The sequence below is a fragment of the Halichoerus grypus genome, chromosome 5 (genome assembly GCF_964656455.1).
Source record: "Halichoerus grypus chromosome 5, mHalGry1.hap1.1, whole genome shotgun sequence".
NCBI classification, from domain to species: domain Eukaryota; kingdom Metazoa; phylum Chordata; class Mammalia; order Carnivora; family Phocidae; genus Halichoerus; species Halichoerus grypus.
Window position 1 is genome coordinate 6,806,763 of NC_135716.1, and position 25,902 is coordinate 6,832,664.

The 25,902-nt window shown below is 44.7% G+C and overlaps 1 long non-coding RNA gene across 4 annotated transcripts in view; it reads left to right on the plus strand.

The window, feature by feature from the left end:
* Positions 1–7,943: 7,943 nt before the first annotated feature.
* LOC118520135 (uncharacterized) overlaps positions 7,944–25,902 on the plus strand; it is a 44,734-nt gene continuing 26,775 nt past the window's right edge. For 2 of the 4 annotated variants that reach the window (XR_004909555.2, XR_013447463.1), the window contains exons 1-2: positions 7,944–8,413; positions 10,055–10,259. This is a non-coding gene — a long non-coding RNA (uncharacterized LOC118520135). Of the gene's footprint in view, positions 8,414–10,054; positions 10,260–14,045; positions 14,199–16,275; positions 16,971–25,902 lie in introns of those variants that run through there. The other 2 variants (XR_004909554.2, XR_004909556.2) reach the window with 2 other exon arrangements.

The following is a 25,902-nucleotide window of genomic DNA, read 5'->3' on the forward strand; positions in this document are numbered from 1 at the left end:
AGGCTGACTCCAGTTTGCTGTCTGACTTCATTTTATATTTTTCTGCCCTTGTTTTGGTCACATTCCAGATGCCTTGGTCCCCTCCTTATCACGGGAATAGGCAAGGCACACCCTTTTCTCAGCACCTTTGCATGGCCTGCACCCCCTTCCTGATCCAACACCCTTTACCCAACATAATGCGTCTCCCTCAAGCACCCTTAAGTCTTGCAGCCCTCCAGTCTTTTCTTGAAAATCTTCTCTTAGTGAGGCTCTCGAGATAGCCAGTCTAAAATTCTCTTGCTGATTTTTCTCCTTAGCCCCAATTGATAACACTATTACCATACTCATCATTTCTAAGATGATTTGTTTTTCCTGTTTTAATGTCTTTGAGATCTTACAATTGATGACAAGTCTTGGCTTGGGTTCCCCCAAGGAACAGGGTTAGGCTTGAGGCACTAAATGCCAACACCCACCCCCACCTCCTGTGTCTTAACTCCCCCAATTTCAGGGTTATGTCTGTGGTCTGGGCTGAGAACTTCTGTGGCATCTGAAAAGCCAAGCATATTAATTAATTTATTTATTTATTAAATTATTTACTTATTGTTGTTGCTGTTTTTATTTATTTTTATTTATTTATTATTATGTTCAGTTAGCCACCATACAGTATATCATTAGTTTTTGATGTAGTGTTCAATGATTTATTAGTTGCATATAACACCCAGTGCTCCTCACCACATGTCCCCTCCTCAATACCCATCATCCGGTTACCCCATCCCCTCACCCCCCTCCCTTCTGAAACCCTCAGTTTGTTTCCCGAAGTCCAGAGTCTCTCATGGTTTGGCTCCCTCTCTGATTTCCTCCCAAGGGAGGGAAAACTGAATGGGAAGAAGCCAAGCAGATTTTTTAAAAAGTCATCCTGGTGCACATGGGATGCAGACCTCTGACAAACATGGGTGTGAACACCATAGCTGTGGGACATCAGGTGGCAGGAGGGGTCACAAGTGTCCACTACAGCACTTCTGAGTTTTCTTGGCATCGTATTTCTTTCTTAGTGGCCCATAAAAGAGTCGTACAAATTATAATCAATAATATATTTGACTTAATAAAAGATGGATATTTTCTTACTTACTGGGTGCCTTTGCCCCTGGAATCCAATCTCCATGTTAGCACCCAGTGCTCCAGGATGGGTACAAGAAGGACAAGCTGCCTTTCTTGAATATACCTGGCACACAATAGGATTTAACAAATTGTTGTTGGATGAATGAAGCAAGCAAATAAATAAATCCTATACGAAAATGCAACTAAATGAATCATCATAGAGAACGTCCTTCAAAATTCCAACCACAGGCGCAGTTAGCGGGATCATCTAAGTGACTCTACAACCAGAGATGGTCTCCTTGATATGGTTAGAGAAAATGGTCCCCAGAAAAGATCCAACACCCTTTACCCAACATATGCCAGAGAAGGAGGTTCGGATATGGACAAAGCCGAGGATGTTACTGGGCTGCCAAGTTGGGGAATGGGAGTGTTTGGCTGGGTGTTGGAGGTGGGACAAGAGAAAGGACTTTTGGAGTGGGGAGCAAGAGTTAGGTGAAGGCTCTCACATCAGTGTGGTATGGTCTTCCCTCTGGAAAGTCTTTAGTTCCTTTAGAATGTATCTTCTTCTCCTTCCCCACACTGGGGGCTGCTGCAGCATAAGGGACCAGAAGGAGAAGGGGCTTCCCTCACCTGTGAGATGTCAACCAGGAAGCAGCCCCAGGGACAACACACAGCTCTTGGACAGGCCTCTGTGGTCTAAGGGACAAAGGATCTCTTTCGTTGGCGAGCAGGGTTGGGACACATGCGGGTCACAAGTATTCCTTTGGACCCGATCCAGCTCTTCAGCCCTGGAATTTCCTACAGGGAACCAAAGCCAAACAAGTCACAAGTGTCAATTTTTTTCATTAAGTCCTATCCACCTGTTTCTCATGTGACATTTTACATCAGTTGGCAGCTGCAGGGGGAGAGGGGAGTTTGACATCATTTGAATATATGTCCATCACATTCCAAGGAACCTCTACAAAACCATTAATCATAAAGGGATAGTTCTGTGAATGTGTTTCTGGGGGCCTCTTACCATCTAGGTTTCTATAGCTCCAGAATCTATTATGGTGCCCACAAATAATAGAGATTCAATAAAGCTGTAAGAAAGAGAGTAGAGGGAAAGCTTCATAATAAATAAACCAATACTCACTGGCATTTTGCTTTAAACTTTCCTTTCCACTATTTTACATTGAAAATAAGCACAACAGGGCTCTGTTTAACCCTGGGCAAGTCACTTCTCATTCTGGGGTCCTATTTTTTCTTCTATAAAAAAGGGCACAATCTATATTATCCCTCATATCCTCCCTGTCTGTACTGTTTAATGGATAGATGTGATTCAGTTTCCTAGATTTCTGACCACTAATTGTTATCTCCAGTAATAAACCTCAAATGGGTCGATAATCAGAGGTCTCATATATCCTGGGATGAGGAGGATAAATATTTTAGAGAAGGGAAGGCTTTCCAAAAGTCCCTATTTTGGCCTGGATGATTACTTTTACCCCTGCCCCACCACACACAAATTCTTATGTTTTCAAAATACCCAAGTGAAACATTGGAATTTTCCTTAGACTTTTAGGTCCGTGAACTACTCCCTAACCACAAAAGCTTTATGTGATTCAGCATACCGACTGGTGGTATCTGTAAAGCAAAGAGAGAGGAAGCACCAGTATCCTCACAATTGCTTTCTTCTGTCCAGGCTTTCTGCGTCCCCTTCTGCTGCTGGGGGACCTTGCCACCCTCCCTTGGCATTACCGCCCTCCACTTACTCAGTGCGGGGGCCAAACTCCCTTCTGAGAACAAACACAGGAAGAAGGGCCAGTTCTGCAATAGACTGGAAGTGAGAGGCTAGGGCGACAGGAGAAACCAAATCAAATCTTAAAGATGAAGGGAGAGGAAGGGTGTTATCACTACCAGTGCAGCCCTCCTCCTGGGCAAGAAAGTTACACTGTAAGAATAACTCATTACCCCTCCACCTGTAATGCAATGTTTCCCAAACTAAGTAGTTACTTTACGGGCAACACACTGATGTAACAATGTTAAGGCCACACCTGTTCAGCAGAAGATCTGGTACAGAAACCCTGAGAGAGGCTTCCTTGCTTGACATCATGACCAGAAGGATGCATTTCAAGGAGGATCTACATGAAACAGAACATAGATCAAGTACAGAGATTTAAAGACCACCCTCATGTCTGAAAAGTTAACACCATTGTGCATTTCCTCGCTGGCATTTCTCCAGGTTAATTATGTTTTCCCCATTTGACAGATGGACAAATCAAGACAAGCCGAGAATGATCATTGACCTGCTCCAATCAGAAGATCATTTGGGTCTGTTTGTTTTTGCCTTTGGTACAATATAACAGCTGTACCATAATGGATTCCATATGTATCCATTAGGGATGCTTGGTCTGCAGGTAGTGGAAAACACAACACAGAGGGGCCCTGAGCAACAAAGACCTCAAATTACCTCATGGAACCCAAAGACCAGAGCTTTTGTTCTTCGGCTTAAGTGGGCCAGCAAACACTCAGACTCCTTCTAAATCCTCCTGGTCAACTGACCTCAGAGCCTCTGCCTTTCTTTTTCCTTTGTTTATTGCCTTAGGGTCACAGAAAAACTTTAGCTCCAGACACATCCTTTCAATAATATCCCTCTCAGGAAAAAGGGAAGAGGGGCTAAATGCTTTCTCTCTTTAGGCTCTGATTTTTATTTGAAAATGAAGCCCCTCACACACTCCCTCACTGGGCAGAGCTGGGTTATAGTATGCCAAACACTGGCAAAGACAATGGTGTTTCCATAGCAGCTTAAGATCAATGAAGATCGATTCTCAAGGGGCTACGGAGGGACGTCCTTTCCCAAAAGTCATCACACAAATGCTGCTGGTCAGACTGAGACCAGAACCTCGGGTCCCCTAACTGCTCCCTGCAAGGACTAGAGTCCTCACCATCAGAGCCTGATAAAAAACCACCAGCAAATCAACAGCTAAACTCGCATTATCCACTAAGGTATTTTTGAGGCCCATGTTTTAATATACAAATGGGAATGAAATGTCAGTCGCAATGCATTTTCTAAAGCCAAAGACTATCAACAGATCCTCTCTCCAGATGAATCAGAAAACAATGATTTGGAACATGGCTCTTGACCTAAATACCATTTCACAGAGCTTTGACCCTGGCATGAGAATCTCAGGCTCCCTCACCATCCAAACCAAACCGAGCCAGGCCCAACTACAAGCTGCTCTGTCTAAATAGATAGGAGCTGAGTATCAACACAGGGGCCGCTGAAGTGGAGTGAAGAGCCTGAATCTGGAGTTAGGACTGTGTTCCCCACACAGCTCTGACACTTGTAACCTCTCTGAACTACAGCTGTTCTGCATAAAGACAGGGAGCCCCTTCAAGGGAGGGGCTGTGCCAGGATCACCCCTAACTTCAGCTCACACCAGATGCCTAGCATACTGTTGAGACTCAGTACATTCATTCATTCATTCATTCAATCATTCATTCATTCATCTGTACCAGGTCCTATCCAGGTGGTGGAGACATACCAGTGAATAAAACAGATCTATCCATGTCTCCAGCACATACAGTCCAGCCAACAGTGATACAGACAATGAAATCAGCAGTTACTTTAGAGTACTATCAGTGTCTCTATGAGGGGAGGGCTCCTGCAGGAGCACGTATGAGGGGCAGCAGTTACAAGTCCAAGAAATCCTCATTTATTAGGGATGTGTCAGCTGGGCTCTGAAGCATGAGTGGAAATTAGCCAGGTGAGAAGGGAGGGGAGACGAAAAGCACCCCAGGGGGATGGAACAAAGACTTGAGAACAGGAGACAACTTGATGCCTTTGAGGAAGTAAAAGCAATTCCAAACAACTATAGTACAAAGTACACATGCACTTGGGGTCAGGCTTAGGGGGGAGGGATGGCTGCTGGTGTCAGCAGTGTTGAGAATAGAAGACAAGAACCTGGACAAGCAGACAAAAGCCAGAGCCTGAAGGTTTCTAGAAGCCCTGCAGTAATGTTTGTTCAATATCCCAAATGCGGGGAACGAGTTTAGGCAGAGGAATAAAATGATTGTATTTGCATTTTGTAAAATATCAATTTGGTTCCTGTGTAAAGAATGGATTAGACAGGGGCACCTGGGTGGCTCAGTTGTTAAGCGTCTGCCTTCGGCTCAGGTCATGATCCCAGGGTCCTGGGATCGAGCCCCGCATCGGGCTCCCTGCTCCACGGAAAGCCTGCTTCTCCCTCTCCTACTCCCCCTGCTTGTGTTCCCTCTCTCGCTGTGTCTCTCTCTGTTGAATAAATAAATAAAATCTTAAAAAAAAAAAAAAAGAATGGATTAGACAAGGCCAAGACTGATGGTGTGAAGATTAATTAAAAGGTTATTAAAGTAGTCCAGGCTAGAGATAACAGACAAAAACTATGAGACAGAAATGGTATTACTTGATCCATCTGTCCCACAGAATGTGCATTCATTCATTCTCCTGTTCATGGACTCACTCATCAACGTTCACTGAGCCCCCACTCATGAGTACCTAGTCCTACTACAGGGTGGTGCAGGCTCCCACTATGGCCATCAGGATTGCAGCCTAGTGGAAGAGAGAAACCATTGAGTTGGCATGGCAAACATTAGAAAGTAGAGTAGTAATCTGAGTTTCTTATTTGTTGCTTTGTTTTTGCTTATCCACCCTGCCTTTAACTTTTCTCCTAATACCAGAAACTGTCTTTCCTGTGGAAACCCATTCTATGTGGTTTGGGTGAAGATGAGCTAGTAAATCTGATCCCCTGACCATATAGTTATTTAAATTTGGATGTATAAATCTCCCAGACACAACCAAATCCCCACCATGAGATTTAGCACATAGACACTGAAAGAGAGAGGGTCTCTCTTCTTTAGGATCACAACTTGTACAGACAAGAAAGACTCAGTATTGCCGAGGGCCAACTTACGTCCACACCCAAAGATCTGCTGAGATTGAAGTGGAGGTAAGAGGGACTGAGAGAAAGGACACCAACTCCCTAACTGCAACATTTAAACCTTAAAGTAAACTCCATCATCTCCCTAGCCTAGCTATGTGAGCTAACAATTTCCCTCTTCAGACTGTGTGAGTTTGAGTCAAGTTTCTGTACAGAAGTTTCCTAGTATAAATAGATTCATGGGAATACAGAATAGGAAAGTAAAGCTGCTTGTAGAAAAAATGAGTTCCCAGAATTTGATCTTGAATGATAGGAGTGAATCCACCATGTGGGATGGGGAGAAGGAGGCATCTAAGCAGGGAGGAATGGAACGTGCAACATTTGAAGGCATGGAAGGCAGGGAATGTCAGGGAAGCCCATGTGCTTTAATGTTGTGGAATTCATGAGTGTCTGCAGGCAAGTGCATGTGTGTAGTGGGCTAGGATGGAGGCAAGGCTGGAGCCTTAAGGAAGGTCCATGGATGCTTCCTCCTTCTCCTGCCTATACATCTCCCCAAACTCACACATACCTGGACTGAGGAGAGGGAATGCTCTAAGCTGTTCTTACCTGACATGGACTTTAGAATCACCTGGGTTTATCATTATCTCATTTTTACATCTACAACCTGTGTTTATTTCCCCAAGCCTTGTTCATGGCATTCCCTACAGTTTGAGTTTTCCTTATTTTCCCTATTGTCTGAAACCCTTTAAAGACTTAAAACACACACACACACACACACACACACACACACACACACACACTTCCTTGGAGAAACCTCCCTTGATTTTACCAGGCAGAATTTACACCTCTGCTCCTGAGCTCCCACACCCTTGGTGTGTGTCACTTTTAAACACTCATTTCATTCTGCCTTATATGAAACTAATTTCTGTATGGCCCAAGTATCATGAAATCTTTGAGAGCAGGGACCTTGGCTCACTCATCTTTGAGGAGTCTAGCAGTGTCTGGCCACAAGATTTGTCAAATATGTGCTTTTTAAAAATTGTGCAACTGATAAATTGTTGAACACTGTATCTGAGACTAATGATGTACTATATGTTGGCTAATTGAATTTGTATAAAAATTTTTAAAAAATTAAAATGGTAGAAGCGTTGACAATAAAATTTTAATTGGTTCAAAGAGTATCAGTTTGAGCTCAATTGCAACATCTACACTGCAAATGCAAACCCGAAGGACATATTTGAACTTTCTGGGTTGGTTACAAATCTTCACCTACTCTACAAATAGTTACAAATCTTCAAGTTCTGAAACTTTTCATTAAATTAGAGGAACGTGTGAGACCAATTTTGCTCATAGTATTTCAGCTTGACAGTTTCTGGGCTCAGTTAGAGTCAATGAAGAAATTTAAATAATGGAAAAGTCCACCCACAAGGTCTTTTGGAGCAAGAAGAAGAGAAGTGAGGGAGCTTGACCGTCTCACTTCTGTGCTTCTGGGATGGTTTTTATAGTGCCAAACAGTCATGTTGAAAGAGAAAAAAAAATCCAGTTATCGTGCTCCAGGTTTGCAAATAATACATCTGGAAACTTGGCTTCATAAAGACCCTCACTGGAAAGCTCAGGTGATTTTTCATCATTCATACAGATGTTGTAATGTCAAGCAAACTCAACTCATGCAGCATGTTTCTACCAATATGGTTGCTGATTGATGGTTCAGAAGGAAGTAAACACGAAACAGATTCCTTGGGTATAAAGGAGTTTGAAAATACACATACAAAGAGCACACAGACCAATGAAGACAGCAGGTAACTCAGGACTTCCCGTCACCAACGTGGTGTGCACTGCGGCGGAAATGTGTCTGAGGTACCAGAGAGTCCGGGGGAAGGCAACAGCTTCTGGGGAAGAGAAGAGAGTTGGAGAGAGATTCAGAGGAAAAGATGTCTGGACTGGGTTATCACAAGTTGGATAATCATAAATTTCAACCGGAGGAGTGGGCGGGAGAACAACGTAGGCACACACGTGTGAAATGGAATCCCGCCACATCTGTGGAATGCTGAGGAGCCCCGTGAGTCTCTTCTCCTCAATTTATAGAATGCAACTGGAAGGACAGAATTATACTGACCGGATATATTGGGGTCTTCTTCGGGGCTGAACCAGCCAGTCAGTACCTGGTAGCAATTTATTGCAGTGGTAAATATCACTGGAAATGTGAGTTAGAGAAAATGTTGTTTATCAAAATGCTCTGGGAAAAGTATTCTGATAAGACATTTAGGGGCCAATGGAGAGTGAAACCTCCCCAGAGAGCTTGAAACCTCAGATGCGCAGAAAATAGACTTCCATGGAGAATAAAACTGGGTCCTCCTAGAACTTGCTCTGCAGGGTGAGAGCTGGTCTGTTGGGCTGAATCTTCAGTGGCCCCACCAAAGAATCGGAGTCCTACACTGGTAAGTCAGCCTCTTTCTCCAACTTTTCTTTATGCCAGATTCAGCCTTTTCCTGATATTGCTTAAAAATTGCTATTTTTATGCAACTCTGTTGCTTAATTATTGTTAGGCATATATTCAGTAAATATCAGCTTGGAGGGTACTGAGGTACAAATCTGCACAGACCTGTCTTGGTCTCCCCTGGTGACAGCCCTCTCTGTATAAGACAAATCTCAGGGCTTTCACCTCACTGGCTGATTCACCCTCGCAAGTTACTACTAAAAGGTTCATATAATATAGGCTAATTTTCCAAAATGAAGAGGCTGAGGCTCAGAGAAGGGAAGTGACTTTTCCAGGGTCTCAAAGCTAGAAGCATGACATCTAACAGGTGAATGCTTTATCCGGATTCAAACAAGAAATCTTGCCATAACACTCACCCCATGCCACATTCCCTTCCTTCTTCCTCCTCCAGCAAAGGGCACTAATTATCCCGAACTTCCCTCCCTCATGGAGTATCTGCAAGGATTTCACATGGTATCAGGGCAGACAATCTCTAAGTTCCAGTCCTAATAACTAACCATGTGACTGCCCCAAAATGAATTGATTACAGCACAGGGTAACCAACACCAGCCTTACCTACCCGGCTGGCCTTCCTTGGGGCTTCAGGGTGACACAGCTGGTTAGGTGATTAATGAGTTAATAATGAAGATGAAGGTTTCCAGGTGCTTGAGCAGAGGGTACCTGTCCACCAAAATGGATTAGCCTCATCCAACGGGTGTGGCCCTGAGGGGAGCCTAGCTTTATGCTCCTCCAGTGACCTTGTTTAGCACCAACAACTTGTCATAAGGATATATTAAAAGAAAAGTAGTTTGGGCTGCCTGCTTGGAAATGCTGGCTGCTTGATGATTTTAGGTCTGCAGAGCCAGTCCTACCCCAGAAGAGGGGGAACAGAAAGGGAGACAGAAGCCTGGCTTCTCTTCTCCTCTGGAGCTACTTTGTATGTGACCTTGAAGAAGTCACTCCCCTCTGAGCCTCAGGTTCCTCACATATAAAATAAGAGTATAGGACAAGGTGATGGCCAAGACCCTTTCTGGAAAAGATGATACATGATCCTATTATTTAAGCCACTGAGTAAACTGTCAGTAAGAAACAATTCACTGTCACCGAGAAGAGCATCTCCTGTTAAAATGGAGTCAAAGCCGTCAGTTGGAAGTTGCCTCCCAGTATGACACAACATAAGAATCATCTTAATTCAAAGCGTTAAAATCTCAGTCTCAGCTTCCACCATAGAAGGAAAGGATTATAAGTTCCAGGGGAGGATCCTGAAATCAGTGTTTTTAACAAACACCTTGGGCGATTTTGATGATCACGCAAGTTGGGAAACACTGGGATCCAGCAATATAGACTTGATGGTGCCACGTGGAGTCTACGGAGGTCCCAGACCCACAGCTGTCAAGCTTGGGAACCCGGGAAGCAAGCAGGAGCTTTACAAATCCTGCCACCCTAGTGCCATCAGACATTCAGACTGAATTGATCTGGGGTGTGGCCTGGGCTTTGGTGGTTTTAAAAATTCCCCAGATAATCCTTATATGCAGCCACGATTGAGAACCCCTGTCCCCACTCAAACTGTGTGATTCCTATGCCTTCAACATTCATCCTCTAGAACCAATGGGATAAGTGGCTGTCCAACCAAGCTCTGATGTTCCCATAAGGACTGTTGGCCATCCAGCACCCGGAGAGACTCTGAAGACCAGAGGATCAGGTCGTGTTCCACCACACATCAGCATGGAAGCAAGGGATAGGGGTCTCCTCTTGCAAAATGGGAACAGCCACGCCTCCCGCCATGTTGCCTGGAAGACAAAACTCAGGTAATGTCTCCTGAGATCATGAGTGCTCAGTGAGTGCTCATTGGATTGAAATCTGGGAAGGATCAGGAGGGTTTTTATGAGATGGCAGGGATCTTTCTCAGTCCTAACATACTCTCTAATAGCTGCCTATAAGCATGTTTACCATTTTATTCAATTTTTAAAAGCAGAAATAGTAGTAACTTTAGCTGCCATATTTTGTGCTCCAATGATGTCCTCTGTGCTGGGTGACACTCCACAGTTAGTGCTGCCACCCCTCACAGCAGCCAGAAAGTAGGAGTGTGACCCCACGTGTCTCAGGTGAGAACACTCAAGGTCAGAGATGAAAGCCACACAGCCAGAACAGAACAGAGGTCCAAATCCACATCCACCCGATGCCCATGCCACACCAGTCCTGCAATTTGTTTGGTAGATTGTTTTAGCTCTGAGTAATAAAGTCTCCCCCTCTGCCCATCACCTAATTCCATATAATTTACATGAGAGCTCTGTCACTGGAGTATTGTCTCTGTGGGAGATGTCAGCCCGTCTCAGCCTTTTGGAATGTCTAGAGCAGGAGCCGGGCGCCAATCTGTGGGAGGCGTTGTAGCACTTAAGTGATCAGCATGAGTCTATTAAGGGAGGAGCGTCCATTTTGAGTGACTTGACATTTTTAAAATGTCTATTTGTCACCAACAATATCCTTTCAAACCTTTCAAAATCCTCTAAAACCAACAAAATCAGCCACAATGTGAATCAGCCTGTCTTCCCTGTCACTGCTGAGTGGCGATATTTTAGCAATGAAGGAGATGCATGTGTACGTGTGTATATGTATGTGTGTGCATGTGTATGTGTACACATGTGTGCATGTATGTGTGTGCACATGCATGTGCCTGTGTGTATGTATATGCATGGCTGTACATGTGTGTATGTGCATGTGCCTATGTGCACGTGCATGTGTGGCCATGTGTGTGCATTGCATGTACATGTGAGTTTATGCATGTATGTGCATGTATGTGCATGCATATGTCTGTGTGTGTGCACTGGCATGTCTACTGCAGGCATACATGTTTCTGTGTGGGCACGTGTGGGGCACGTGTGGGGCATGTGCATGCCTATGTGTGTGGATGGATGTGTGTGTGTGGATGGATGTGTGTGTGTGGGCATGAGTGTGCATGTGCATGTATGTATGTGTGAGTGTGTGCATGTGTGTGGGCATGAGTGTGCATGTGCACGTATGTATGTGTGAGCATGTGCATGTGTGCAGGCATGGCTGTGCTTGCATGTGTGTGCGTTGAATCCACGGGCTGAGGAGGCCACGGGGACTAACATGTATAGACAAGACAGAAAACTAAAAGTGAAGTGGATGTAGAATGGCACCAGAAGGCCTGGGTTCCACCCACTTTCACCAGCCAAAGCAAAGACAAAGACACGGATCTGAAGGCATCACCAGCCCATGAATCCCAGCTCACACCCAGGGATTTAGCCAACAGATTAGGGACCCAGACCCTTCATCTGTAAAAGGAGAAAATAGTGACATATGGGATTGATTCCCACCTTGATCACCTGCAACTCCCAGCGAGTCATTTGTTTTCTTGGTGCCTCAGTTTCCCCATAGGACTGTAATGATGATTAAATGAGCTAATAAAAACAAAATATATGGCATATAATAAACATTGCTATTATTCCTAACTCAAAAATTTTATTGGTTCATTCTGCTTCACTATTCGGGGAAGAGATTAAAGACATATTTCCTTTAATATTCAAATTAGAAGAACTCCCACCCCCATGACTATAGATCAACAGAACATCCACTCTTTCTCCTGGGGTTTCCCTCTCCCCAAATTTTCCCGACTCTCCAAATACCGTTTATAGGTTCTACTAACCCACTCTGGTTACAGATTTTTCATTCTCCAGCTATCCATGCTCCAAATTGTCATTGCCCTAGAATTTCTTTAACAGAAAGTATCATGATTTATTCTAAGCTTAAACAAAACTCTCCTTAAACTTCTGCCCTAAATATCTCAGTATTGCATGGGGATATATAAAGCCTTACTCCATTCTTGAGGAATAAAGAAAAATAGAGCAAAGAATGGCTAAGATGCCTCCCAAAGTGGTCTGTGGACCTCACAAACTGTTGACAGGACCTCTGGATTTCATTTCACACCTGGCAGGCTTCTTATTGGAGGAGGCATCCAGCCTTTACTGATGAGACATCCCCGGCCATGCCCTCCTTCAGAAACCAGCCAGTCATTCCATGGCACACAGAAAGAAGGTCCCTTCTCACTCCCTGTCCAAACCCTGCACACACTGGTTTCTTTTTGAACCAGAATTAGAAATAGCAGGAGGATCTATTTCTTCTTTGGGAAACACCCTGCTCTCCTTCCACCCACAGGATGGAGCCTGAGTGTCTGGGACAGGACAGTTGCTCTTGCTGGCATTTCTTGAAGAGTGAGTTGTTCGATCTTAATTAGCACTTGTTGAGAGCACCAAGAGTTCTGCAGAAATCCAGATTTAGGAGAAGTAACCCTTCAAGGGCCCACACAGGAGAAAAGTACGCTCAAATTACATCAAAAATCCAAATGCTCAGTTCAGTAGACTAATAGATGGTAGGTTTTACGGCTATGTAAAATGAATCAGCACTAATTCTCCAAAAGGTAATTGATGTTCCCCAATTTCAGGAAGCAAATGTTATCTGTGACCCCAAAATGTCTATATTCCAATGAAAGAAAAAAAAATTAAAGGCTTCTTCCTTGGGCACCTCATCAACAGGGATGTGGTGAAGACAAAATGAAACGTGCTTTGTGAATTTTAGAACATTTAGCAAATGAGGGCACGGGGGGGCGGCCCTCAAGAGGAAGACACCAATTTTCCTGCAAATCAGGGTAAATAGATCCTAGAGCAGTAACTCAAAGCATTTAAGAAGTATCAGTGTTTTTGCCCCAAGCTGGTGACACCGGCCGTATCTGGAGCCTGAGGGAAGCTGTCTACCTTACAAGCTGTTGTGTGGAGTAAATAAAATAATGGATACAGATATTGCATTTCTGTGCAAATGGTTGTTCGCTCCCCACTACCTCTCTTTGCATGGCGCCCAGAACTGCACCGTATTCGTTGGAAAGCCTCAGACGCTTTTTATACAGTAAGTGATGAATATAAAGCTGGAGTCTGGGGAGGAGGTCAGGGGCACGCTCTGTTACTCCAGGATCAAAGGAAGTGAGGGCTCAAAGGGACCTCAGAGATCATGCCAGCCGAATCTCCTGCTGTGCAGATTAGGAAAAAGATGTCTGGAAGGACTGAGGAGACTTCCCATGACCACGGGATGAGCCTCCTCATTTCCAGATGGGAGGCCCCTCTAGAACAGCACATGGCCTCCTCTTCCCCTTCTGCTACATCACACACAGCCTCCAGCCTTTACTGCTGTGCATCATGACAAAGTACCAGCACCTAATTTTCCACCGGCAGATACATGCCTGCCCAAATACATTAAAGTCACCCCCCTCACTGAGCAATTCCTTAGGCACAAGCGTGTGGGCTGGCAAAAACAGAGAGGCGGATGGGGGTGTACAAGAACTGAGGAAGAGTGGGAGAGACATTTCACAATTTATCAAAGTTATGACCATTGGCACATCATCTTTCACAATAGAAGTGTTCTTTGTATAGACTACACATATGTGTGTGTGGAAAAGAGAAAAAAAATGATAAAATAAACTATTTCAGGTTTCCGTAGCCAAGGACAGAGTTGCTATTGTAAATGAGTATCAAACCCTCACCCTGGATCATTCCAAATGTCTTTTGATCAATCCTTTCCCACAGACTGCTTGGAATGGATAGAGCAAATCACATCACCCTGCAGATTGGTATCACTGTGAAGGAATCGTCGTTAGGCTCAGACAGCTTTTGTCCTTATTCTACATCCTGGAAGAGAGGAAAGCAAGAGGTGGGGTGCCTGCTCCAAGTGGGCACTAGGTGAGTGCTAGTAAGTTGTTCCCTATCTCATTAGTTTGGCCTAATCTGGGCAAAGAAGAGGATATTACGGCCATTGATTACAACAATCATGTGCCCATTGGGGCACCTTCATGACATTAGATGGGTCTCATGGATGGAGGCAAATTGTGTAGGCTTCTGTAAATGTCAGAGACACAGAGGCAGGGAAGGTAAACACCTGTCAGTTCCAGGAATGACAAATCACTACTCTGCAGAGTATGAGGACTCCGATGGAAGCGAGGTCCCACCAGTGGCTCGTGGTCTCCGTGTGGAACTGTGCCATAGCACGAGCTTGGTGTTGGTCTCTGCAGTTGACAGGTCAGATTTGTCAGCAACGAAACCCAGGTCAGCCTTGGTGAGAGGGAGCCCATGCTGTTGGGTCCATGCAGAGCAGTCCTAAGGCTCATTCTGCGGGCAGCTGAGGACAGAAGACAGAGCCAACATCCAGGAAGAATCTTGCCTTCCTGTTGTTTGAGGGTCTCCTTTGTGGTACATGAAGCCTGGTGGACAAAGAAACAGCATGTGCCTACACCCATAGACTCATCACCTGCCTCTTTCCCAAAGGTCCTTGTCTCTGATAGTCAAATCATGCTCCTTTTTGGCCTCTGATCAACCAGCCAAACCATTCTCCTTGGCTGGGATTCCGCACAGTCCTGTAACTCGGGCCACGTTTTCCCCCTTGTCCATTTGATGTGCTGTACGCAGCCCGGCCTCCTCACTATTCTTTTTCAGGGTGTCTTGCAAATCATCTACAATGCCCATTTTCAAATGACACAAACGTACAGAGCTGACCCATCCATGAACCAGGCCAGAATAGTTCTCCCTTCTCTCAGTTAGTTGCAGGGAACCATGCATAAATGAAACTATAGATGTGAGCTTAAGGTATAAGTGTTCTTATAATAGAACAGGTGACTGGGATCTGGGCCACCTCTCCAGGAACTTCCTTTTGCTCTCTGGAGCTGTTTAATCTTGATCCCGATTGTACCATCTCCATAGAATGGTGGATCGCTGATGTGCCCGCCCGAACTTATGATTGGGTGGGCCTGACTATATCCAGCTTATAAACGGTGGCTCTGGGTGCATATTTCCCAGTCCCATGATGTCTCATGATCAACATCTCAGTCTCCACTAGAGACCAGAAGCACAACAGTGACTGCTTGCTCAGCTGACAATGGTGGGACTTGAAGCCCCCTCTGCCTTCATTCCCTCAACCTTACAAGTATTCCCAAGTCACTTCTTGGAAACCTGAAGACTCAGTGAATCACTACTAGCAAATAAACAAATTGGGTATTTTTTCTGATGCCTTCCGATTTGGCGCTGATGTTTGTGATGTCATTCTTGGATCAATTTCTATTGTTGTAGAAGAAAAGCAAATAGAGACCCTCCCAGTTTCAACAGGTGACTACTGTGTCTCTTCCCTCAACATCCCCACGCCCCAGGTTGCCTCTTGCCCCACTATCAACTGCAGGTGACCAAGCAAGCTGCAATATTCTTCCCATTTGTTGCAGTTTGGGGTCTCATGCATCATACTGTCAATGGTGACCACAAGTCTTGGCAATCAAATGCCCACTGGTATTTATAGTCTGAATGCCGAAGTGGGCAGTGCCTCTTTCCTGGGGCAATCCTGTTCTTCCGTAAGAATTCACCATTTCTCATTTCACCTACCAGCCCCTTCCAAAATTACATTAGAAGCCTCTGATTTAACCCATCAGTCAAGTGTTATAGAGCAACATCTGGGGAGGAATGTAAATGACCAGGGTCCCGGTCCTCAAGAGCAATAGCAACTCAATCCCCCACCATTTACACACTAATTTCACACTCATTAAATAATTTCCTCGTTTCTGGCAAAAATATTTATGCCTGAGGTTCTTTGAAAAACCCATATATAAGCTGCAGAACCCAAATGAGGCACTTGGGACGTACCAGGGAGAAGGTGACCGAGAATGGACATCATGGGGAAGAACGTTTGAATAGGGAACAATAATGGGTTACCCTCGCTTTGAGTAATTTTCTTACCTCAAAAGCCAGTGATACTGAAATAATCTCCCAACTTCCTCAGCTGGGAGGAGGAGGCATGGCAGGGCTTCAACGCAGGCCACTGCGGAGGGCATCGTGGCAAAAGAGGAGCCTCGATGAAGGAGCACCCCTCCTCAGTATTTGTGTAGAGCTGTGGTATCACAAACAGGCATAGAGCCTTTGAAAGACGGCAGATGCTGCCACAAACCTTCCAGTTCAAACTTTAAGTCCCTGCAGAAGAAGAAGGATTTTAAAGTCTTGGGACACCAGCCCAATTAGAAGGAAGCCTGCATTTGCTATAGACCAACGGAAGCAACAGCAGATCCACACCCTCAAAGGGGAGTGTGAGAAACCTGCAGGAGGAGGTACAGACCTCAGAAACAAAACAAGAACCAGCAGAGCCAAGAACTCCTCTCTCAAGACCTCTGTCGGACTCCTGAGAGGAAGGGTTATTACTTAGCACCTGAAGGATACCTCGGAGGAGCTGTGATCTAAGACAGAGGCTTTGGGGATATGACAGACCTTAGTCTGCCCCATTATGTGCTAGTGTATGACCTAGGGGAAGTTCATTACCACCGCTAAGCATTCACTTCTTCTGGAAATAGGAATAATATTTAATTCACAGGGTGGTTGTAAGAATAAAATGGTGCCTGTAACTTTCTTAACATAATGTCTGATATAAAACAGGTGGTTAAAAGTGTCAGTTCCCCCTTTCCTTCTCCTTGCACACAATGTGATTAAACATATGTATTTTATATCTTAAAAAATATATATAATCTCACATGAAAAAGTTGTCTGCCTGGAGCCTACTTTGTGATGGTGCATGACACATGGAATAATTACTCATTATATTTTCATTGACATGAACACCATCGCCATCATCATTTAGTGAAGGCCCACTGGGCTGGCCAAGTTTTGAAAGACTGGATCTATACACTTGCATCTTTCTGCTTAGCTCTGCCACCAACAGCCTGTGGGATTTAGGCAAGATAATTAAAAAATCAAAGCCTCAGTTTGCTACTATGAAATGAACATTTAGCCAGGTCACCTTTCTAGCCTGTTACCAAGAAAGCAGTGCAGACACAAAGGGAGTTCTGAAAGAGATGGGGACTCGGGCTGGAGCAGTGTTGGGGTGCTTCCGGTTGGAGGCAAATATTTGGGTGTTCCACTGTGCCATCCAGGTGGGAACCGACCAGAAAATAAAACAGCGGCTTGTGAAAGTCAAGCATTTCTGACAGTAAGTTGGAATAAAAGAAAATACATGTGCAGATTCATTACATGGGATATACTCAAATGTGTTGAAAAAGAAAGGTTGCCAGTTATTAATGTGAAGTTATTTTGGCTTACTCTAATTAATCAATCCAAACACAATTCTTCATTCTACTGTTTTCCACAGTGGCTGCACCAGTTTTCATTCCCACCAAGAGTTCCTCAAAAAGTTAAAAAGAGAACTACCCTATGATCCAGTAATTGAACCACTGGGTATTTACACCCCCCTCCAAAAAAAAAAAAAAACACGAAAGAAAAGAAACATACAAAAGCACTAGTTGAAAGGGATACATGCACCCCTATGTTTATAGTAGCATTATCTACAACAGCCAACTTATGGAAGCAGCACAGGTGTCCAGCGATAGATGAACAGATAAAGAAGATGTGGTATGCATGCGCAATGGAATATTATTCAGTCATAAAAGAATAAAATCTTGCCATTTGCAATGACATAGATGGAGCTAGAGAGTATAATGTTAAGTGAAATAAGTCAGTCAGAGAAAGACAAATATCATATGATTTCACTCATGTGGAATTTAAGAAACAAAAAAAAAATGAGCAGAGGAAAAAAAAAGAGAAAGAGAAACAAACCAAGAAACAGACTCTTAACACTATGAAGAACAAACTGATGGTTACCAGGGGGAAGGTGTGTGGGAGATGGGTAAAACAGTCAGTGAGGATTAAGGAGAACACTTGTCATGATGAGCACCGGGTGATGTATGGAATTGTTGAATCACTACATCATGCCCCTAAAACTAATACAACACTGTTAATTATAATGGAACTTAAAATTTAAAAAATTAAGATTTATTTATTTGTTTATTTTGAGATAGAGAGCAAGTGAAGGAGCGTGGGGGGAGGGGCAAAGGGAGAGGGAGAGAGAGCATCTCAAGGACTCCCCCTGAGCATGGAGCCTGATGTGGGGCTCAATCCCATGACCCTGAGATATTACCCAAGTCAAAACCAAAAGAGTCAGATAGATGCATAACCTGACTGAGCCACCCAGGTGCCCCTTGAATCAGATTTTTTTTAAAAACTCTTCATTCTACCCTCAAACTGGCTCACCTTTATGACTTTTTTATGCTTAATACTTGTCATAAGTGACATGACCATCTCACCAGTCACAAGACCAAAAATCTTAGAGTCACATATGACAGCTATCAACATGGCACCCTCCCTCCCACTATCCCTACACCATCACTACTCTTTTCCCTAGATAACCGGTCCCATACTATCCCCATTTTCTCTTATACAAATGGTACTAAATCTTGCTGTTCATGGTATCTTTCAAAAATAGACAAAACAATTTTGATGGTTCACCATTGCCTACTGAATGCAAAATCAACTCCTCTTTGGTAGTCTCCCTTAGAATCCTTAGCACCCACCTTGGGCAGGGAACCATTCAAGTAAGAGGATAAAGGGATGAGTGGAGCCTGGTCCCTGCCCCTGAGAATCAAACATTCTGAGAAAAGATGATGAAATCAACAAGTCAACAGAGAATATTAACACTGTGCTGTGCGTGTGTCTGGGGGAGAGCTGCCTGATGAAAGAGTACCGAGGGAGGGAACGGTTTGATTTTACTCACATCTGCATTCTAGTGTCGAGAACACGGGTCTTCAGACTATGGTCCATGGACTGAATCCAGCCCACTATCTATTTCTATAGGCCTTCAGACAAGAAACAGTGTTTAAAGATGACCATTTTGGTCAACAATTTGACAATAGAAAACCCTAACCTGAACCCCAGTTAAGTGAAATGTTATCCCCCTGTATTAGAGTTCTCCAGAAAAACAGAACCAATAAGCTGTTTTACAGAAACTAGGCTCTACATGTCTTGGTCCAGCATGTGAAAGCCTTCTCATTATCTAAGCTGTGACTACCGGTGCGTCCCTCCTTCCACCCCATTTTTAGTTCATATCATGTATCAGTGTCCTATGTCTTGTAACAATGTCTGAAGCTTGAGCTTTTAGGTGCCAAGGGCAAGAGCAGGAAGTTCACCAAGCAAATACACAAATGGATAATAAGTATAGGAAAAATATTTAACTGCACCAATTATAAAAAAAAGCCTTCATATAATCACACCGAAATATCATTTTATTTATGAAATTAATCAAAACCTTTTTCAGTTAACACTCACAGCTGCTGATGTTCAGCAAAATGGAACCTCTGAAGCACTAGAATGTCCACACCCCCCGCGACCCCGTTAGGTAGATGTGATCTCTATTTCATAGTCAGGGAAATGAGTCTCCAAGAAGATAAAGCCTCTGACTGTTTAAATCATCCCACCCCCAATCCCAAATCCTCTTCATCCCTTAAGACTATTTTCAGGCATTATCCCTTTCAGGAAACTTTCTAGGATATGGCATTTTAAGCTGGGCTTGGCACACCCCATAATCTCCTGTGCAAATCTCCTGTGCATCCCTCCAACTCTGAACTTCCACAGCATTTTATATGCGTTTGCTTAGAGATCATCTTCTCCAATAGACTGTGATCATCATGAAAGTATTGACTGCTTCAGTTAATCTCTGCATGCCTCCTCCCACATCTGCTGCTCCCCCCTTACCATGAACTGGGCCGGCCTCCATGAATGTGTATTAAATTAAGACTGAAAGATGGGGAGCCAGATCCAAGGCTCTGCCTTTCTGACCTCACCACTCAGGCTCTTTCTGATGCATAAGGCTGCCTTGCCGCATTTCCTGAAGTCTAGCTTCTGATGGGCTTGTAAATGCACCCGCAGAGCCGGCAAGCCAAGACTCCTCTCCTTTGCCTGGTACAGAGGCTACACCTTGCCTGAAAAAAGCTTGCTTCACCTCAACAAGTGTCCAACAATAAGCATCGCATTCTCTAGGGAATCCCTCCAGGAAGCCTTACCTGTTCTTCACATGCCAGGCAAACAGAGACTCTGAAACACACCTTACTCAGTGTGATTGACAACTTATTCCTATTCTCTCCTGGCTTCTGGATAAACAAAGTCCAGGATCCCCTGATAAACGAACTCTAAAATGGAGATTCCTTGAGCTTTTATGTGCTCTAGGCAATAAGCTATTTTATTTGATTTATCAAATTTGACCTCAAGCTAATTTGAGGCTGACTTTAGAATCTCTACTTTTCGGCTAAGGATATTACAGTTCAGAGAGGTGAGAAAGTTGGCTCATGGTTGCCCGGAGCCTGAGAGTCAGAGTTGGAGTAGAACCGGGTCCATCTGACTCCTGGCCATGATGCTCTATATGGCCGAGGCCTCCTGCCTTTCCCTTCATGCTTTGTGATTCAGTCCTGCAGAGCCACCTCTGGGGAGTCCCACTGACCCAGCCAATCTACAGTGACAATGTTTTGTGCCTGCACTTCTGATTCCAGTCACTCACCCCTCCGCACTGCTGTGTGACAGCGACCTCTGCCCCTCGAAGCCACACTCCCCTCCATCCCCACCTGCCCACAGCTTTTCTGGACCTCTCCAGATTCAGCACAAATTTTCCCATTATATTAGCCAGCTACAGGTCAGCACCTCTCTCCGATTGAAAATTATTATAGATAGGCTTCACACAACTTTATTTTTCTTCCTCTGTGTGTACATTTCAGAAAATAGAGATGTTTTATTTCTCCACCTTCTCATCTCCTTTGGCAGCTGAGGTGGACAAGTGGTTTCTCCTCTAGTTTCCTCTGGGCAGCATCTTTCCCTCAATGCCTTTTATTCAGTCGAATTTAAAACCCCAGACAAAAATAAATACATGGCAGGCAGCAGGCAATTCTCAGGAAGAAAAGAAGGGAGGCTGTCAGGCAGATGAGCTGCTTACACTAAATTTAATTCAGTCCAATGCATCTTTGTTGATCATCGTCTCCAGGGAAAGGAGGCAAAGAAAGACAATGGCTGTTTACTGAGTATCTACTCTGTACCAGGCCAGTGCTAGGCGAGTCACAACTGCATCATAAGATATTTTCCTCATTTTTAAATGAGGGACCTGATATTACTCCAACATGTGTAGTAGACAGGGATTTATCAGAAACTAAGTTGATAGCAAATCATGCAGACAGAGAGATCTGATATTATTTCTGCAGTCATGGGATCCAGCCAGCCACAGACACCCACGGGCCCCACCATCAGGCTCAGCTTCCCAAAGCTCAGGACAGAGCCAGAAGGGCAGCAGCAGGATGCTCCCGCAACACCAAGAGAGTCTGGACATCGTGGGTCTTGGACTTGGTGACCATTAGGATCCCCCTGCTCTTCTAACTCAGTCTCTGGGATTGGGCACCGCCCCTCCTACAGGCCACTCATGTTCCTCGTTTATAATTGAAACCCCTATGGACACCTGGACACCCGTCTCAGACCTGCCTATACTCGGCCGGATCCCAGTCTGCACCCTGGCCTCCTGCTCTGCCTTTGCGTCCCGCACACTGGCCCGGGCTCTGCCGTGAACGTACTGTCCGCGAACACTCAGAACATAATGAGCACATTTTATGCTCTGTGCCAAGGTGATATTCCTATGTCATCTGTGTGTGTTTTTTCCTACAGAGCTGTGGCCCTGCCTCCCCATCCACATCTCCACACTGGCTTCCCTCTTGTGCAGTCTGGTTGTCCTGCACTGGGTGTTGAGCTGAGTGGTAATCTCATGGGACAAACCTGGCAGACTTTCCCTTGAGCCTTCAGGCTCTTATGCTCTGCGGCTGGACACCAAGGTCCTCCGTCTCCCCCAACTCCTTCTTGGGAGGAAGACTGAACAGAATGGCTTTAGCCTTGGACTTGTCCAGGGTGCTTGCCCAGCAGGGAAGATTGTCCATCTGCTCTGCTGTTGGGAAGTCACTGAAGCTGGCTGAGAACAACTCCGAGTTCTCTATTATCCATGGCTATGGGCAATCCCCCAAAAAGTTTGAGATGGATGAAGGTTAGCTACTCCCCACCAATCTTGCTATTATGTTATATCAAATCATGTCTTATGCCAAATTCTATCACAAAGTTGGATATCATTAAATAACCTCTTGGTAGGAAAGACGGCAAAAATAGTTCATAAAATCTGTATAAACAGGCCTTCCCTTCCAGGGACGATGAACACTCCCTGCATGAAAGGCTCAAGAGAGGCAAACACCAAGACTCGAGGTCCAGGGCTCTGTTTATGTACAATCAACAGCATCCAAAATCACAGTGGGATGTGGATCCTTAGGGATTAGCACCAGGTATCCCCGACAGTGAAGGGTACTGGCCTCGCTGGACTTTACAACCTATTCACCAAGGGCAGAAGTATCTCTAAAAGTCAGGCATATATCTGAATACCTTGACGTTTATCAAAAAGAGCTTTGTCAGTATTTATCAGGCTAATAAACAAGTCACTGGTCTCACCAATAAGAGTTTATCTTTAGGTTCAGTATGTTCATTAGCCACTCCTCCCTTGGGGCGAGGGAGATCGTATGTTTGTAGTGGCTGCCTCTGGATTTTAGCTCTCTGGATATGGGTTAAAATTCCACATTGTCCTGCCAAAATTGAAAAGGTCTGAAAGCAAAAAAAATTGGTAACACATTTGCAGGAAAAATCTGACCTGTACTGAACTTGTTGGCTGCAATATCTTATGTGAACTATAGTGAGACCATTTAGGGCCTTGACAATCCGACTTCACTTGAATATTAACATTTTACTGCAAAAGAGTTACAGGTATTGTATTACAGGGTACAGTCTCCAACCCCACTGAGTGATACATAATACCCAGGGTATGCACAGTGTCACCTTCCTAAAATCCAGAAAACAATTTTTAACATATCCCCACCCTTCTCAAAGAGTTCAGATAAGAGATACTGGATCCATGAAGTACAAGGCAATTGCTCCTAGACCTGCAGGGGTGGGGACATGCAGAGTGACTAGCTCTGCTTTTAGCCCTTGGTTCCTCCCTTCCCAGACTTCCAAGGCTGAGGAGTTAGCACCTAGGAGCCCATCCCTAACTGCCTCTTCCACCAGGTTTAGAGGTAAACCTTGGCCTCAGAAGTGCCCGAAGGAGGAGAGAAAGCAGGACCTGAGCCCTTGGCTCTCCCCTCAGCTCTAAATGGGGGAGCAAGACTAGAGTCTGACCTCAGACCCTTTCCCAGCACCAACTGCCTGAGTAGCAAATACCTGCAGGGGAATATGAGCTCAAAATGCAAGACCCCTACGACTACCTCAAAACCAAAACCAGAACCTGGAAGATACACACCAGCAAAAGCTGAAGGATAAATGGTCCAAGAATAGAAAATAAGCATTCTCAAGGCACATCAGGAACAAGGGAAGAGGTTAGCTATATGAAACTAGTTTTTCCTTAAACACTCATCTGTAAAAAGATCTGGTCTTGCTAACCCTGCTAATAACATATACGTATGCTTTAATAGTGGATCTTCCCATGCTACCCCCTAATTAACTCTCTTCAACTGTGTTCTAAACTAGAGGTTCCCCCTTCCCACTTTCCTTCTCCTTCTCTTTTTCCTTCCCATCACCTTCAGGGGTCCCCCAATATCCCAGCATGATTTTTCCCACATTGCATCTCCAAGGGTCCCAGCAGGAGACAGAAGCCACATTGAAATTAGGCAAAGTTTAGGACAGCTTAATAAAAGGTCTGTGTCAGGGGTGAAGGCAAGGCATGGGCAGACCACAAGGTTGGCATGGCCCCAGGCTTATAACCACTCATAGGCTTGCAGGGATTAGGGGAAGGAATGATTGTCTGAATCCAGAAGATCTTCCTTCTAAAGATACAGCCCAATGGAGGTGTGACTGTTCAGCAGGAGAGTTAGTGAATACTTGAACCATTTTCCTTCCTCTCATGTCTTACTGGGGCTCCCACTGGCTGAATCCATTGTCATTTGACCTAATCTATAGAAGTCAGCTTCCTGGGGCAGAAAGTAAATTAGAGAGCAAACATGTTACCCATCACACCAGACCTCACCCAAATCACTGAGGAAGAAAACGAGGTGGTTCACAACCAACCTGGCAGATGCAATGCATGGCACGAAACACTGGGAGATAGTTTGGTGCACTTGTCATCACTGGGTCTACTTGTTTGTGGCAGCTCTTGAGGAACAGAGTGGTTTGCTCATCTTCCTTTAACCAGCACCCAGCCCCAAACCTGGGCTGTACCATGTGCTCAGTCAATTGTAGATGAATGAAATTCTGAAGTCATGGTGTGACCCTGAGTGAGTCATGTGCTCTTTCAGATCTAGTTGGTTTTGTTTTATCTGGGGAGGTGGGAGGAGCACTTGGACTGGATCATCTCTAAGTTACATGAGAACACTGGTCATCCTTGTGGCCATGACTCTAAGAGCATTTCATTCATCTTTGTCAGTGAACTTTGAAAATGCCCATTGTTGTTATTCAGCCCCTGGGGATTCCGGTCAGCCCAAAAAAACTGTAACAGGAACTGGAGCCTTTGGGTAAAGTTAACAAGTGAGCCCAGATCCTCTACCGCCTACCGCCCTCCCAGCTGCATGGCTCATTCATGCCTTTGTTAATTCATGGCTGCTGTGTCCCATCTGCCCTGCTGTGGCCTCCATGGCCAAATTTCCAGCTATTCAGGAAACCCCAGCTGCCTCTGCTGCATGAGCACAATGGCATCTCGGGAAGCCAAGCATATTATATGAGAAAGACACTTTCAGATTCATCTCATCTGGTGCTTTATTGGTTTGCAAAAAATGTTCTGTGCACACACCTAGTAGAGAGGAAGGAACTAGAATTTACTAAGCACCTGCTCGGTTGCCTTATTTAATCCCTGCAGGAGTCCTTAGACCCTAAGTCCTCTGCCATGCAAGGAGAAGAGACATGTCCAGGCTAGATGAGACCCTAAGGCAGCAAGTCACTGTCAGTGTCTCCCAGAAAATGAGTGGCAGAGCAGGGTGAAATAAGTCCAGTCTTCCTGATCCCAATCTAGCCCTGCTTTCTGGAAGTGTTTGTCTAATGATTACTATACAGTTTTCACACATCTGCTGGGCCAGTTTTAGCGTGCTGAGCATGCCTACTCGAACTGTAGTTCAGAAACCTCTGCTCTTGCTGCCTGGCAGCTAACAAAGCTAATGCACATGCTCTAATGGTGCTGATAGTAATGTTAGCATTATTGATACCATTTAATTTAATAGTAATAATAATAGGAGCAATATTTAAGCAGTTACTCTGTGCCTATCTATCCCTCACCAAAAACTTTATTCACAGGAACCCCTTTACCTCTTACAATCACCTTCTGCTGCAAGGATCAATATTATTATCCCCATTTTACCCACAAGGAAGCTGGGACAGAGAGAAGTTAAATCCCTGGGCTGACGCCTGGCCGGCAGCAAGTAGGGAAGCTGAGATCCAGCACAGGCTCTGTGTGCTTTACTGTCTAACTCGCAGGTACTTGGCAGGGAGTGCAGGGCAGGGCTTCATTAGTAGTATTTCATAGATCAGGAAGCCGAGGTGAGCAGAG